Genomic DNA, 16,138 nt, shown 5'->3' on the forward strand with positions numbered 1-16,138 from the left:
GTTTTCACTGCGTTGTTCCCTCTCTATGGCACCCCACTCTTCATTCTCCGTTCTCTTACCTCCACTCTTCACACTCTTCTTCAGTCTCCTTTTCACCAATGCACTCCTGGTCCCTCGTCTGATATTGTCTGTTGGTCATCGAGTCTCCGAAGGCCAAGAAGGCATCTATCAGGAACATACACACACACACTTCTCTTCTTACTCCAGGGATTCAAACTCCGCTCCTTGAGGACTGCACTCCTGCTGCTTTGTCTCATTTACACCTGGGCAATTGGGTGTATTGATACTGCAGATGTGTGGCCCTTGACGACTTGAGGACTTGACAACCCAGCTGCTTTATACCATATACTTTATACCATATACTTTGTCTCGCAATAGAATCAGCTAACTGTACCGTGTCTCTGTCCACACACACTTCCAGTGAGCACCGGTCCTCTCATCACATTTCTCTGTACTGAGTGTTTGAAAGGTAAGCACAAATCCCCTGAGTGACCCTCAGACACCCTTCATGTTATTGTTCATGACATGTTTTCTCATCAAGGATTGACCACGAGTAGGACCTTACACTGCCTGTGTCCCAAATGGCACCCTATTCCTCATATTACTTTTTACCAGAACTATGGGCCCTTGTCAAAAATAGTGCAATAAATAGGGAGTCTTTGGGAGGCAGACATTATACAGTGCATTCAGAAAGTATTCAGACCCCTTTACTTTTTCCATATTTTGTTATGTTCAAGCTTTGTTCTAAAATTGATTACATTTTTAAAAAATTGCTCATCAATCTACAAACAATACTGCATAATGACAAAGTGAACTGGTTTAGACCTGTATTTAAAACTATTTAAAAAACAGGAAATGTAACATTTACATAAGTATTCAGACCCTTTGCTATGAGACTCAAAATTGAGCTCCGGTGCATCCTGATTCCATTTATCATCCTTGAGATGGTTCTACAACTAGATTTAGAGTCCAGCTGTGGTAAATTTAATTGATTGGACATGATTTGAAAAGGCACACACCTGTCTATATAAGGTCCCACAGTTGGCAGTGCATGTCAGAGCAAAAATCTTCCAACAGGACAACGACCCTAGGCATACAGTCAATACAACTCAGGTGTGTCTTCGGAACAAGTCTCTGAATGTCCAGGAGTGGCCCATTCAGAGCCCGGACTTGAACCCGATCAAGAATCTCTGGAGAGACCTGAAAATAGCTTTGCAGCGACTCTCCCCATCCAACCTGACGGAGCTTGAGAGGGTCTGCAGAGAAGAATGGGAGAAACTCCCCAAATACAGGTGTGCCAAGCGTCATACCCAAGAAGACTCAAGTCTGTAATCGCTGCCAAAGCTGCTTCAACAAAGTACTGAGTAAAGGGTCTGAATACTTTATGTAAATCTTATATTTTTGTTTTTTTTACTTGCACATATGTCAGAGTCAAGGCCCGCGGGCCACATCCGGCCCGCGAGAAGGTTTTTTACGGCCCCTGGGATGATCTTGATTTATTATTAGAACCGGCCCGCAGACCGCAGCAAGCCGGCAGCCCGCAGATCTTTTACACGCACCAATACTACATTTCCCACAATGCAACGGTGACGCACCGAGCAGTAGGCTGCTTCATTTCAATATTTATTGGCACAGCAGTTGTCAGCATCACAGTAAAATTAACTTTCAGATACCCATCAAAAATGGCAAAACGGAAGGTGGACACTGAGAACCGGGGGGTTTCAAACAAGGTGGGAGTTGGAGTATTTGTTCACGGAGGTAGCTGGAAAACCTGTGTGTCTTCTGTGTGGAGAAAGTGTGGCGGTACTGAAAGAGTATAATCTGAGACGACATTATGAAACGAAACACGCGGACAAAAACAAGAATATGGACATGGAACAAAGGCTACAAAAGGCAGAGGAATTAAAACGAGGCCTCAAATCTCGACAGGCTCTGTTCAAAAAAGCCAAATCACAAGGCCAGGCTGCTGTCAAGGCCAGTTTTATTTTGGCAGAAGAGATCGCTAAATCAGCCCGGCCATTTACGGAGGGGGATTTCATCAAAAACTGCATGATTAAAGTTTGTGACGAAGTTTGCCCAGAAAAAGGCAACTCTTTTTAAATGTGAGTCTGAGCAGAAACACCATTGCCGAGAGAGTAGACCAGTTGTCCATCAATCTAAAAGAGCAGCTTGTGAAAAAGGGAAAAGATTTCATTGCATATTCCTTGGCTGTGGATGAGAGCACCGACATTTCTGACATTGCCCAGTTGTCAATTTTCATCCGCGGAGTGGACTCCAGCCTAAGCGTGACAGAGGAGTTTTTGGCTTTACGTCCTATGCATGGCACAACTACGGGGCATGATTTGTATGAAGAGGTGTCAAGATGTGTAAATGAGATGGAGCTGCCTTGGGAAAAACTCGTGGGTTTGACAACCGACGGAGCACCTGCGATGTGTGGACACAGGAGCGGACTGGTGAAGAAGATACGGGAAAGATGCAAGAGGAAAACGCGACAGGTGAGCTGACAGCTTATCATTGTATCATACACCAGGAAGCGTTGTGCTAAAGCCTTGAAAATGGAGCATGTAATGAGCATCATCACGCGCACAGTTAACTTTATCAGAGCCAAAGGTTTGAATCACCGCCAGTTCAAGGCATTTCTGACGGAGTTAGAAACGGAGCATGGTGATTTGCCTTATCACACAGAGGTGCGATGGCTAAGCCAGGGAAAGGTGCTTCAAAGATGTTTCGAGCTTCGTGAGGAGATTTGTCTGTTCTTGGACAGCAAAGGGAAAGACACAACACAACTCCGAGACGAAATGTTTCTGTGTGAAATGGCTTTTCTGTGTGACATTACGAGTCATCTGAATGCAATGAACTTGCAGCTGCAGGGTCGGGATCGTGTCATCTCTGATATGTACAGTACAGTGAAGGCATTTAAAACCAAACTGACTCTGTGGGAGATGCAGATGCGGAAAGAAAATTTGAGCCACTTTCCCAGCTGCCAGACCATGAAAGAGAAGCTCTCTACCAGTGCGTTCCCGAGCGCACAGTTGGCTGATAAAATAGGTATGCTTGCCGCTGACTTTCGACGCCGATTTGCTGACTTTGAAGCACAAAAAGCAGGTTGGAACTGCTCGGTAACCCATTTGCTGTTGACGTGGAAAGCTCACCACCAAACCTCCAAATGGAGTTGATTGACCTCCAATGCAATGATGCACTGAGGGCAAAATATGCGGCAGTGGGTGCTGCGGAGTTCGCCCGTTTCCTCCCCGACACAATGCCCCAGCTGCGCATCCAGGCTGCTCAAACGTTGTCTATGTTTGGCAGCACATACCTGTGTGAACAACTGTTTTCTTTGATGAACTTGAACAAAACATCACACAGAAGTCGACTTACTGCTGAACACCTCCACTCAATTCTGAGGATTTCCTCAGCTCAGAGTTTAAAAGTTACCTGCATTTCTCCTTAAACAAAGAACATTGATGAACTTGTGGAAAAGATGGGACACAAGTATCACCCTCAACCTCAAACAAGTGAACATTACTGTGCAATCACATATTTAGTTTTTACTCAGTTCAAGTTTAAAAGTTAAAGTTTAATATTTGTTTTCACTGCATGTTACTTCTCCTTAAACAAAGTGTTGTTTTTGATTAATAGATTTTTGCACTTTATTTTATTGTATTTCAATCCAATTATATTTTAAAAATATTTCAGTTGAGTGGATGATAGAAAATTGCTATTATTGTTTCTTTGAAGTAAATTTAGCCCACTTTTGCTAAAATAGAAAATATAGGCTACTGATGGTGCCTTGAATACCGGTTTCTTTCATTTAATGTTCATGTTATGGGGATTTTTATATAAAGGAAATTTGTCTTTTGTGTCTGGTGAAAATTAAAGATTACTGACAGAGCCATAAGAAAATATTGCTTTATTTATCTGATCATATTGGAATATATTTGTTAGGTTTTCAGTAGGTTCAATTAGGTTCACTAGACTATATGCGTCATTTAAAAAAATTTCAATGAACATTCGAACAGTCCGGCCCTCGGCTTGTAGCTAAATTTTTTATTTGGCCCTCCATCCATTTGACTTTGACACCCCTGACTTAATGCATTTGCAAAAAATTGTAGATTGAGAAAAAAAAACGATTTGAATACATTTTAGAATAAGGCTGTAAGGTAACAAAATGTGGAAAAAGTCAAGGGGTCTGAATACTTTCCGACTACACTGTAAACTGCTGTATAGGGTCTATGATGCAACAGTGCTCCAATCCCCCATGATAAAGGAAACTAACAACGTATCCGCATCTTACACACATGACCATGTTATGAGCGCTGAATAGAAAAAGTCTAGCGTGGGTGTCTGTCTGGGCCACCAGAAAAGATGGATGGTAGAAACATATCATGCGTTAAGTCACCAGAATATAATGAGAGCAGCCTGTCACATAACTCTAACATGTGGAGAGACCAGGATGTGGATTAGCCAGTATGAACCATATGACCATCGGTCTAAAACAAACATACCAGGGCCCGTATCCATAAAGAGTCTCAAAGTAGGAGTGCTGACCTAGGATCAGGTCCCACCTGTTCATATTCATTATAGTCTGAAAGGCTCAAACAAACTGATCCTATAGATCAGCACTCTGAGATGCTTTATGAATAGGGGCCCAGGTTCCAGTCACTTATCTCTGTTGTATTCTTAAATTTTTCGCTGTAGGCAATTCTATGTGGTAGAAAAGGCTTCTCTCTGCTTTCAGACATGAGCTAAACTCGCTTCGGAAGATGTTTTAGTGTAATTACATTTGTATGAATCACATTAGGAATGTTTTTCAGTCTGGTAAGTAATCTCAAATGCAAACAAAGTTGTCTTTGAAGCAGAGCACATTTGCAAACATGGCTTGATGAAATTGAACTTGTTATTCACGAGACACGTTTTAAAAGTAGCTAGGGAAAATGTGTTTGCAAAGTGTGTGGTGTGCGTGCGCGTTAACCCGAAAACCTTTTCTAATTACCAGTTGATTGTAACAGAAGTCAAAGGGGACATGGGAGTGACCTCCTATTTGACTGATGCTGAAGGAAACGTGATCATTGGTTCTAAAAGTAGACGTCCCACTGCATCAGAGAAGAAGGCAGTCAGTCACTGGGAAGAACATGCAGAAGAGAGAGGGTGAGGAAACAACAATGTGTGCAAGAAAACTAAGACAAAATACTTTTAATGTGAATAAATGCAGATTTTTTTTTTTTTTTTGTCCAGAATGGTAATATTTTTATTGGTCAAAAGTAGGCTACATGAAAAGTGCAATAGAGTTAATATAACCATGTGTTAGTGTGGGTTTTCAGTGATTTTTTTTTTTTTCACCCCTTTTTTTCTCCCCAATTTCATGGTATCCAATTGGTAGTAGTCTTGTCTCATCGCTGCAACTCCCATACAGACTTGGGAGAGGCGAAGGTCGAGAGCCATGCGTCCTCCGAAACACAACCCAACCAAGCTGCACTGCTTGACACAATGCCCATCCAACCCGGAAGCAAGCCGCACCAAAGTGTCGGAGGAAACACTGTACACTTGGCGACCTGGTCAGCGTGTACTGCGCGCGGCCCGCCACAGGAGTCACTAGTGTGCGATGAGACAAGGATATCCCTGCCGGCCATGCCCTCCCTAACCCGGACGACTCTGGGCCAATTGTGCGCCGCCCCATGGGTCTCCCAGTCGCGGCCGGCTGTGGCAGAGCCTGGACTCCAACTCCAAATCTCTAGTGTCACAGCCTTGGACCACTGCGCCACCCGGAAGGCCTGGTTTTCAGTGGATTTATGGAAGTCATGAAGCTCATCTGCATTCCTTAAGATCCTACATCTGTAAATTGTCTCAAAACTGTGTAGACTAATTTCTGATCAGCCATGAGTCAGGCCTTATTCACTGCTCAAAAAAATAAAGAGAACACTTAAACAACACAATGTAACTCCAAGTCAATCACACTTCTGTGAAATCAAACTGTCCACATAGGAAGCAACACTGACAATAAATTTCACATGCTGTTGTGCAAATGGAATAAACAACAAATGGAAATTATAGGCAATTAGCAAGACACCCCCAATAAAGGAGTGGTTCTGCAGGTGATAACCACAGACCACTTCTCAGTTCCTATGCTTCCTGGCTGATGTTTTGGTCACTTTTGAATGCTGGCAGTGCTTTCACTCTAGTGGTAGCATGAGAGGGAGTCTACAATCCACACAAGTGGCTCAGGTAGTGCAGCTCATCCAGGATGGAACATCAATGCGAGCTGTGGCAAGAAGGTTTGCTGTGTCTGTCAGCGTAGTGTCCAGAGCATGGAGGCGCTATCAGGAGACAGGCCAGTACATCAGGAGATGTGGAGGAGGCTGTAGGAGGGCAACAACCCAGCAGCAGGACCGCTACCTCCGCCTTTGTGCAAGGAGGAGCAGGAGGAGCACTGCCAGAGCCCTGCAAAATGACCTCCAGCAGACCACAAATGTGCATGTGTCTGCTCAAACGGTCAGAAGCCGACTCCATGAGGGTGGTATGAGGGCCCGACGTCCACAGGTGGGGGTTGTGCTAACAGCCCAACACCATGCAGGACGTTTGGCATTTGCCAGAGAACACCAAGATTGGCAAATTTGCCACTGGCGCCCTGTGCTCTTCACTGATGAAAGCAGGTTCACACTGAGCACGTGACAGAGTCTGGAGACGCCGTGGAGAACATTCTGCTGCCTGCAACATCCTCCAGCATGACCTGTTTGGCGGTGGGTCAGTCATGGTGTGGGAGGCAGTTCTTTGGGGGGCCGCACAGCCCTCCATGTGCTCGCCAGAGGTAGCCTGACTGCCATTAGGTACCGAGATGAGATCCTCAGACCCCTTGTGAGACCATATGCTGGTGCGTTTGGTCCTGGGTTCCTCCTGGGTTCCTCCTAATGCAAGACAATGCTAGACCTCATGTGGCTAGAGTGTGTCAGCAGTTCCTGCAAGAGGAAAGCATTGATGCTATGGATGGCCCGCCCGTTCCCCAGACCTGAATCCAATTGAGCACATCTGGGACATCATGTCTCACTCCATCCACCAACATCACGTTGCACCACAGACTGTCCAGGAGTTGGTGGATGCTTTAGTCCAGGTCTGGGAGGAGATCCCTCAGGAGACCATCTGCCACCTCCTCAGGAGCATGCCCAGGTGTTGTAGGGAGGTCATACAGGCACGTGGAGGCCACACACACTACTGAGCCTCATTTGGACTTGTTTTAAGTGGTTTTCCACTTTAATTTTGAGTGTGACTCCAAATCCAGACCTCCATGGGTTGATAAATTTGATTTCCATTGATAATGTTTGTGTGATTTTGTTGTCAGCACATTCAACTATGTAAAGAAAAAAGTATTTAATAAGAATATTTCATTCATTCAGATCTAGGATGTGTTATTTTAGTGTTCCCTTTATTTTTTTGTGCAGTGTATAATCTCAGAACCCAGTACTGGTAACGGTCTGTCACAAGAGACTAGGGCTTATCTCACTACAATGTGTCAGTTTAGTTAAACACCTTCAGAAGAAGTGGGGATAGCCTCAATGTCATGTTTGTCCTTTTTGACTCATACAGAATGTGTACAGTGCCTTGTGAAAGTATTCACCCCATTGGTATTTTTCATAGTTTGTTGCCTTACAACCTGAAATTAAAATAGATTTTTTGGGGGGTTGTATCATTTGATTCACACAACATGCCTACTACTTTGAAGATGCAAAATATTCTTTATTGTGAAACAAACAAGAAATAAAACCCCCAAAATTGAGAACTTGAGCGTGCATATCTATCCACCCTCCCAAAGTCAATACTTTGTAGAGGGTCTGCAGCAAATCAATGGACGTGGATGGTACTACCCACAACATATGTAGGCCTCCCTCCCCAGACAAGCTGGAGATACCTCTCCCTACTTCGTAGGGCATGACCCATATCCATGCAATGCTCTATCACTGCAGGGCCAATGGGTTTAGTCTCCGCCTCGAGTCTAGTGAGCATAGAGGAGACCTCCCGACCTACAATGTGTGGTGTCCTGCACTCAGGCAAGCCTGAGGCCTTGTAGTGTCAGCTAATGGTAAGGCACATGCCATCTCCACTACAGAATGTGTAGAGTCCCGCACCCAGGCGGACCTGAGACATGACAGTGTCCATAACCGCTAAGCACATTCCATCTCAATTTAGTGCTCCACTGTTAGCGGGTCCAGCCGAAGCCCGCATTCGATTCAAACCTTCGCAGTTTAGAGTTAGCTAAGGGCCGCGTGTTTAAACGTTTCACCAAAGCTCTGTGATCAGACTGATGCCAGTAGTACACTTTCATCAGCCGTCTCCCAGGACTAAACTCCCCCCCTCCCAGCCAAAGCCAGGGATTATTTTGAGACATCATTCTCTGATTGGCTTCCTGTCAAGGTCAGGATTCGTTTACAAGAGCCCCGCAGCAAATCATTGAGTCTGGTGGAACCCCCCCTCACATTTTTATGCTTGACCAAAAGTCCCATATTTCAGGACCGACTTCCGCCTACCGTTATCAACACCAAGCAAGACTCTCTTTGCGTACGGACTAGTAACGATGTAACTCCCGTTTTGGTTTGCATCATTAGCGACAACAGGTGACATACAGGGAGGGATTCGAAGAGCCCTGCTAGAGGGCTACCTCGTTATCTCCCTTACTAAGGCTAATGACTCCTTAAGAGAGTCATTGTTACTCCCACCATTTACCCGCGCTTCATTGAATTTCTTCACTTTGACATTCAGAGTACTGGGGAGAAATCGCATTGCATCAACAGTTCTAAGTCAACTGATAGGCGCCGATGAGACCCAACACGAACAGGACCGGCGAGCGCCGTAGTTGGGGAGATCTGCGAGGGCCCGGCGTGGTCCAGAGTCGCCGTCACCAACCACCGGATCCAAGCCCGCTGACGGACACCACCCTGACGAATCCGCATGCATCCACTTGCGAGACCACGCACAACAGACCGCGAGATGGGCCGCACAATGAACTTCCGGCGGCGAGAGGGCGACTGCTCCCCAGCCGCGACTTGAGTCCCGCTTCGCACCAAAGTCCGACCGACCTAGCCCTTAGAGCCAATCCTTATTCTGACATTACGGATCTGACTTGCCCACTGAGTGTACATTCTGAACCTTCTTTGAAGTCAGTAGGTCACATAACCAAGGAGCTACTGAAATGTAACATTTTATAAAAATGAATGTAAAATCGAGTGAAAATGGACAAACTAACTGGTAGTGGACATTCTGAACCTTGGTTGAGGTCAGTAGGTCACATGACCAAGGAGCTATTGAAATTCAAATGTAGAGAAAGGTTTGTACTTAGTTTACACTCCCTAACTAATTCAACTAGGAATACAAAATGTCGCTCACATTTCCAAATGTTAATTAGCTTTGGAAAGTGAATGAATGTCCAAATCGTGAAAATATGACCAGTGCAATTTTTCCTACATCATGACACTTATTTGGAGTCCGTGGCTCAAGTGGTTTGAAAGCTATTGAAGTTTGAAAGCGAGAATATCCTTCGATCATCCAACTTGAAACTCTTTACCTCGGTGCAGAGAAGATTTAGAAATTGAGACCCAGCTCCCGGAGCTTGAGAGAGTCTATGTAGAAGCACCAAGTTGAATGACATCATAAAACTCAAATATGAATACAATACTATTTTCTCTAACCAAGTAAATGCTATTAAAGATTAAACAAACACTGAGTTGGTGACAAACCGGGGAAAACTACTGGCACTCCAGCTGAGAGGTATACAGGTCAATCAATAGAGCTAGTCATAGAATTAAATCTAGTACAGGAGCTGTTAATACGGACCAAAAAGGAATTAACACGTTTCACAACGTTTTATCAAGACCTCTATACCTCAAAGACCACTGGAGATACCGCAAAAATGTCTGATTTCCGCCATTCCCTTTCCCTACCTAAATTATGCGGCGCTGCTCAAAGGGAGCTAAATGCAGAGAGCTTTCGAAGAGGTTGTCTCTGCAGTATGTTCCTTCCTTAATGGAAAAGCGGCTGGCCCTGAAGGCTTTGGTATGAAGTTTTACAAAGTTTATTCAGAAAAGGTTACTTCTCTGTTTAAACACTCCATTGAAACTTGCAGAATCTTTATACTCAGCTAATATCTCCCTAATATTAAAGAAAGATAAAGATGAAATAGATCCATCTTCATATCGTCCTATTGCCCTCCTCGGATTGAACTCTAGGTGTTTACCAAAATACTCCAACAGGCTAAATAAATGCATTCCGACTATAATTCATCATGACCAAACTAGTTTTATCGCAGGCAGATTTTCATTTTCCAACATTAGTCGACTGAATATCATGTATTCCAGACATGACAAAGATTCTAAAGTTGCAATACTTGCACTTGACGCTCAAAGTTTGGGTGAGTTTTGTCTCTTGGGTTGAAATACTCTATGCATGCCCGACTGCTTCAGTTTTCACTAATTACAATAAATCTCCTCCGTTTTCACTTCCATGTTCCTGCTGCCAGGGATGCCCCTTGAGTCTGTTGCTATTTGCCATTGCTATGGAACCCCTAGCTATCAGTATCAGAAGCCATCCTGCCATTGCACCTCTAAACATAGGCAAGGTTGATCACAGATTCTCGCTCTATGTACATCATCTTGTTGGTCTCACGCCCCGAAGAGTCACTTCCACTGCTGTTGGATCTCATTGAATAATTTGGAGAACTCTGGGTACACCATAAACGGGGATAAAAGTGAATTCATGCCTCCTAAAGGTGACTTAAACCCAGAGTTCCTTAAACGGATACCTTTTAAATCACTCGTGACTAAATGTAATATGTAGGGGTTATCATCCCTAAGGGCTCTAAATTGAACTACCTCAACAAGTTGAAGCGCAACATAGAGGCACGCTATTAAAATGGTTATATTCCCCAGATTTCTTTCTCTCTTTCAGAATCTGACTATATTTTTCAGTAAAGCTTTTTTCAAATCCTTGGATTTTATTATCTGCCTTTTGTGTGGGGATACAAAGTACACCGTATCTCTAAACATATAATCAAGCCCAAACAATTAGGGGGTCTGAGCCTGCCAAATTTTCAGCATTATTATTGGGCAGCAAATGCTAGAGCACTGACTTTATTGGCAGGATGCATACCCTGGCATAGTAGAACCCTCCACCCCTTCATGGCTCGCTATTGAACAAGATATACACAACATCTCTCTCCCAGCACTTCTCTTTTCATCAACTAACAGGTATTACGGCAATAACTTTATGCGAAAAAAATCATGACAAATTTGGTATCAAATAAGGAAAACATTTGGTCTCCCGGAGACCTCGGTCTGTACTCCTATTTGCCATGACCATGCTCCCCCCACTAACTGACGAAACCTTTTTATTTTGGAAGAGAAAGTGCATTTCTACTATTGCAGACCTTTACATCAATAATATTTTTGCCACATACATGACTGAAAAGGGGACTATTATAGATAACATTTGATTTATTTAACCAAAAAGGAAATACAATATATAACTGTTAATTACTAACTCTTGATGAACTATAATTGGATTAGCCGCGAATTACATTATTTCCCTTTTTACCACTGGACATTTAATAAAAATGTCCTCTTTAGTCAAAAAGCTTTAGGGTCAACTCTGTTCTTGTGCTCCCTCTGTCTCTCCATTTTTCAGGTGCTGTTGTCTGAAACAAAGTAACTGAGTGTTAGAACTCATCATTGGCCTAGTAACATTTATTTGAGGGGCACAGTCAGCTCGTGCTCTCTCACCATTTGGGCACACAGAGCTTGTCCTGTTTATCTGCGATTCCTCTTCTCTGGAGACTGATGTAACGTTACAGAATAAGAAAGTTACCTAGCATTATGGGATAGTGGTGAAGTAAAACAAACATGGCTGTACCCATGAAATAGACCCGTTCACAACTTAATAGGTTGTATAGTTACTAATGTATATTTAGGCATGTCGAGTAATTGAGAATTTGATTACTGGTATGTCTGACAGAAACAATGAAAAAGATGTGACCTACATTAGTAGCCTATAATACTTCATGGGGCCGGTGTTTATCGTTTTGTGTTGAAAAGAGTGAGAACATACCAATTGTTTGCGAAGATTCTCCTCTGTTGAGATCCGCTACACAGTAGCTTCAGATCAGCCACAGAGTCTAACAGTGATTGCAGAATGTCGAGGTCCTCAGCTGTGGTCGATGGCCTTGTAGCATTAAGGAGCCTCAGTTGCTCTTGCTGATTCGCAATTATAATGTCTAGCTTCATCAGTATCTGTGTCTGGAAGGCTTAGCAAGACGACATTGATTCGAACGGAGACACATAACACATAGTAATTAAACAAGGGGTTTAAGCAGAAGGGATTAAAGGGGAGTTGCTATTTTGACCAAAGTACTGTTAAATCACAGATTAACATGTACAGTACTAACAAGACATAATTGCATTTATCTCCTGAGACTGCACAGCACTTGTGGATGCAGATTCCTTTTGTTGGAGACCTATGAGGATGGATAGGAGGTTTAGCGTAAAGCAATTCATTCATGCTTAACAGTGCATTATGACATTTCAGAAAAAAAACAAATGTTTTGGTTGAGGGGAAAATAGAGAGGGATGTGTTGATACTGTTGGGCACTACTAAGGGAGGCTGACTGTGTAGTGTAACGGACATGTACAATCCTTACTGGATGCTGCAGGTAGTGCTACTCCACCAGTTGTTGTTTTGGCTGGTAGACCTGCAGGAAGTTGTAGAAGATTAGATAAAAACTCAGGTACGTGAATTCAATATGCCATTACAGTCAACACCAAAGATAAATGGACAGTGACACGTATTTTAGATCTGCACTTCTCCACCTCAGATTTGAAATGAATTGTGTCAATTTAATTTGATGATATCCTATATACACTATACAGCCAAAACTATGCGGACACCTGACCATCACACCTATATGAGCTTGTTGGACATCCCATTTTAAAACCATGGGCATTAATAAGGAATTGGCTCCCCTTTGCGGCTATAACATCCGCCACTCTTCTGGGATGGCTTTCCACAAGATTTTGGAGTGTGTCTGTGGGGCACAGTCATGCTGGAACAGGAAAGGGCCTTTCCCAAACTGTTTCCACAAAGTTGGAAGCACCCAATTGTCTAAAGTGTCTTGGTGTCCTGTAGCATTAAGATGGCCCTTCACTGGATGCAAAGGCTTAGCTGGATTTTATGCACCTGTTAGCGATGGTGTGGCTGAAACCTCTGAACTCAATTATTAGTAGGGATGTTCACATACCTTTGGCCATATAGTGTAGGTCACTGTCCAAAATGTTGGTTCCTCTCAATACTCACTGCATGACACAGTTTGTGGTTCACTGGACACTTTGGAGGCTTTTCCTTTTTGCGGGATATCTTTGGGTAATTACAAATCATAAGATGCATGATTTATTGCGTTGGAACAAAATTCTGTTCGTTGTGAAATAATAAATAATGATTCCATGTTAGACACCTTCATTTGTGTCCTGACATCTGGGTGGTAGAGGTAAACGTAAAGTTCTCTGGAAAGCAGCGTTCCTTAAATAACTCATCTATATCAGTTGCTAGATACAAAAACAAAACAGCGTCTGAGTCGGATTTGTTTTGAGCACTCAACTCTAATTTTTTGGGTCTCATCCGTAGACTCTCTCCGTACTGTTTCACGTGATTCTTGCGTAGGTGGTAGAAGAGGTTAGTAGTGTTTGAGCCTGTTGTCAGGACTGGCCAGCGGTATATTTTGCAGAGGGCGGTTTTCTGGTACGTGTCAGACTTTTCATACACAAACCACGTCCATGCGACCCCTCCTTTAGGTACGAGCTCTGTGTCTCCGTGCTCTGTGTCACATTCACTCTCCTCCATGTTTGTTAGTGTTGCACATTTCCTTCCACACGGCACACAAAGTGTCGTCCAATTGACGAAAAATATTGCCATAAAGAGTGTGATTTGCGACACATCGAAATAAACGATACAGTGAAACGATATGCGTTTTTCTATCGTCGGGCAATATATATCGCCATATTGCCCAGCCCTAGCATCACCTCTCGTCAGCTTCTTGTTGTAGCCTGTTGATGGCCAGTAGCACAGGAATCCCTGAAAGGAAAATGTACTTGATTGTCATCCACGGGCATTAACAGCACAGACCAAATATGAATTAGCTTAATGTCATGGTTCTATTTCACAGCTTCTAAAGAAGTTAGCACCTTCTTGGTGGTCACGATCCATGACTTAACCACTGCTGCCACCGTGACTGGAGTTTCACTGTGGAACTCCACCACTGCATACACTGGCGTCTGCAAAATGAAACAAGCCTCTATTCATTGAGCAGTTGAGTGACACATCAGAGAACTCTGTTGATTAGGCTACTCTGAAGACATCATTATACTGTTATTTCAGTATGGCACTTACAACCTCATACATCTTGTGAAGGATTCTCAGAAAAATAGCAGAGTCATCACTCTCCTTCACCATTTCAGCTGGTTTGTTTAGGCTTGCCAGTGGAAGGACTCTTATTGAGGTAGTCCCTGTCCTACCGTGGTACACCTCAATCAATCTTGAGACACAGGGCTCAGAAAATAATGACTCAAGGTCATGGTACAACCTGCAGAGGAACCCACTGCCCAGTGACACTTCCTCGCAGAACTTGTTCCCTGTCTGGAGCACATTGTCAGGCCTCCTGCATTTCACACTTTGTTGTTCCTTGGCAAACAGGTATTTTAACCACAGCGACAGACTCCGAGAGACGTCTGACAATCTGGGCCAAGGGACGGTGTCCAGAGCAGACCACCTTCTTTCATTTCTGATTGTAGTTTTCAAACTGAAAGCCAGAACACTTGTCCAGTCCACATTGAGTGCTGCTCAATGAGGTTTGGACAGACAAGTATACACATAGCCACTGAGAAGGTCAAAAAATGGTTATATAGGTCTGGTCTTAGGATGCCCGAAGTACAAGTTTGTCCGTGTACAGCATGAATTGATGGAATTCAGTGACTTTCCATCTTTTGATTTCATCTAGACTCCTAGGCTTACGAGCAAAGATGTTGAGCACTGCCGGTTTCATCCCCAACATGCGGGCACTGATATTCACAATATGACCCCTAGACATTCTTGTTTCCCTCTTTTCCGTGCATCCAAGTCAGAATCAACTTTTTTTAACCTTTATTTTACTAGGCAAGTCAGTTAAGAACAAATTCTTATTTTCAATGACTGCCTAGGAACAGTGGGTTAACTGCCTGTTCAGGGGAAGAACAACAGATTTGGACCTTGTCAGCTCAGGGATTTGAGCTTGCAACCTTTCGGTTACTAGTCCAACGCTCTAACCACTAGGCTACCCTGCCGCCCCAACTTCAATGTGACACCCAGACAAGCCTGATGCATATAGTCTACTGGGAAGGCCCTTCACCATGCCAATGTCCAACTCTATGAATGGAGACACCTGTTGGTGATGTTCTTGTTGAGTGTGCTCTCTAAATGACTGGTCAGTGCGTGCCTCTAAGTCTTCTACATCCTGATATGTAACTCATCCAAACCAGACTCCCTTCTGGCTGCATCTCTCACATCTGAAAAGTATCCTGAGAATAGAATGGATTTTACCATGGCTCTGGCTGGTGTGTCACACACTACACATGTCAGAAGGATTTTTACTTGCCTGCCCCTATACACCGCTTCTTCATCTCTTGTATGGTATCATTAAGAAAGTCTAGGTCATTCGGTTTAGAATTTCCACACGACAAAGCACGGACCAGGTTATGTTTTTTGAGCTCTTGAATAGGGTTAGTCCATCAACATTCAGAGACTCATTCAAATACTCAGTCTCATCTGTGAAGCAACTGGGACACTTGTCTTCTTCTTAAACATGTTCTTCTTAGTCAATGCCAGACTTAATTTCGACCCGCACATGTGTATCAGTTTTTAACAATGTACGTGCACTACATGGCAGATCATCAACTCAATGTTTTTTCAGTATCTTGAGAAAACCATCTGCTTAAGGTGTGCTTTGTATTATTCACAACAAACCAAGAGGCTAAGTCTTCTCTTCGAGTGGATTCCATCACTGTGTCATTGTCTGAGTCCCCATAAATGTCCCCTTCACTGATTTTCCCCATCATCATCGGCTCAAGGAATGTCCCCT

General features: G+C 43.6%; 1 long non-coding RNA gene across 1 annotated transcript; it reads right to left on the reverse strand.

Moving 5' to 3' along the window:
* Positions 1-13,336: 13,336 nt before the first annotated feature.
* LOC123990337 lies at positions 13,337-16,138 on the reverse strand. The gene is made up of 3 exons (XR_006830633.1): positions 16,024-16,138; positions 14,211-14,300; positions 13,337-14,100 (listed from the first exon to the last, which is right to left on the reverse strand). It is a non-coding gene; the product is annotated as an uncharacterized LOC123990337 (long non-coding RNA).

This window comes from Oncorhynchus gorbuscha, linkage group LG12 (assembly GCF_021184085.1).
Source record: "Oncorhynchus gorbuscha isolate QuinsamMale2020 ecotype Even-year linkage group LG12, OgorEven_v1.0, whole genome shotgun sequence".
NCBI lineage: Eukaryota > Metazoa > Chordata > Actinopteri > Salmoniformes > Salmonidae > Oncorhynchus > Oncorhynchus gorbuscha.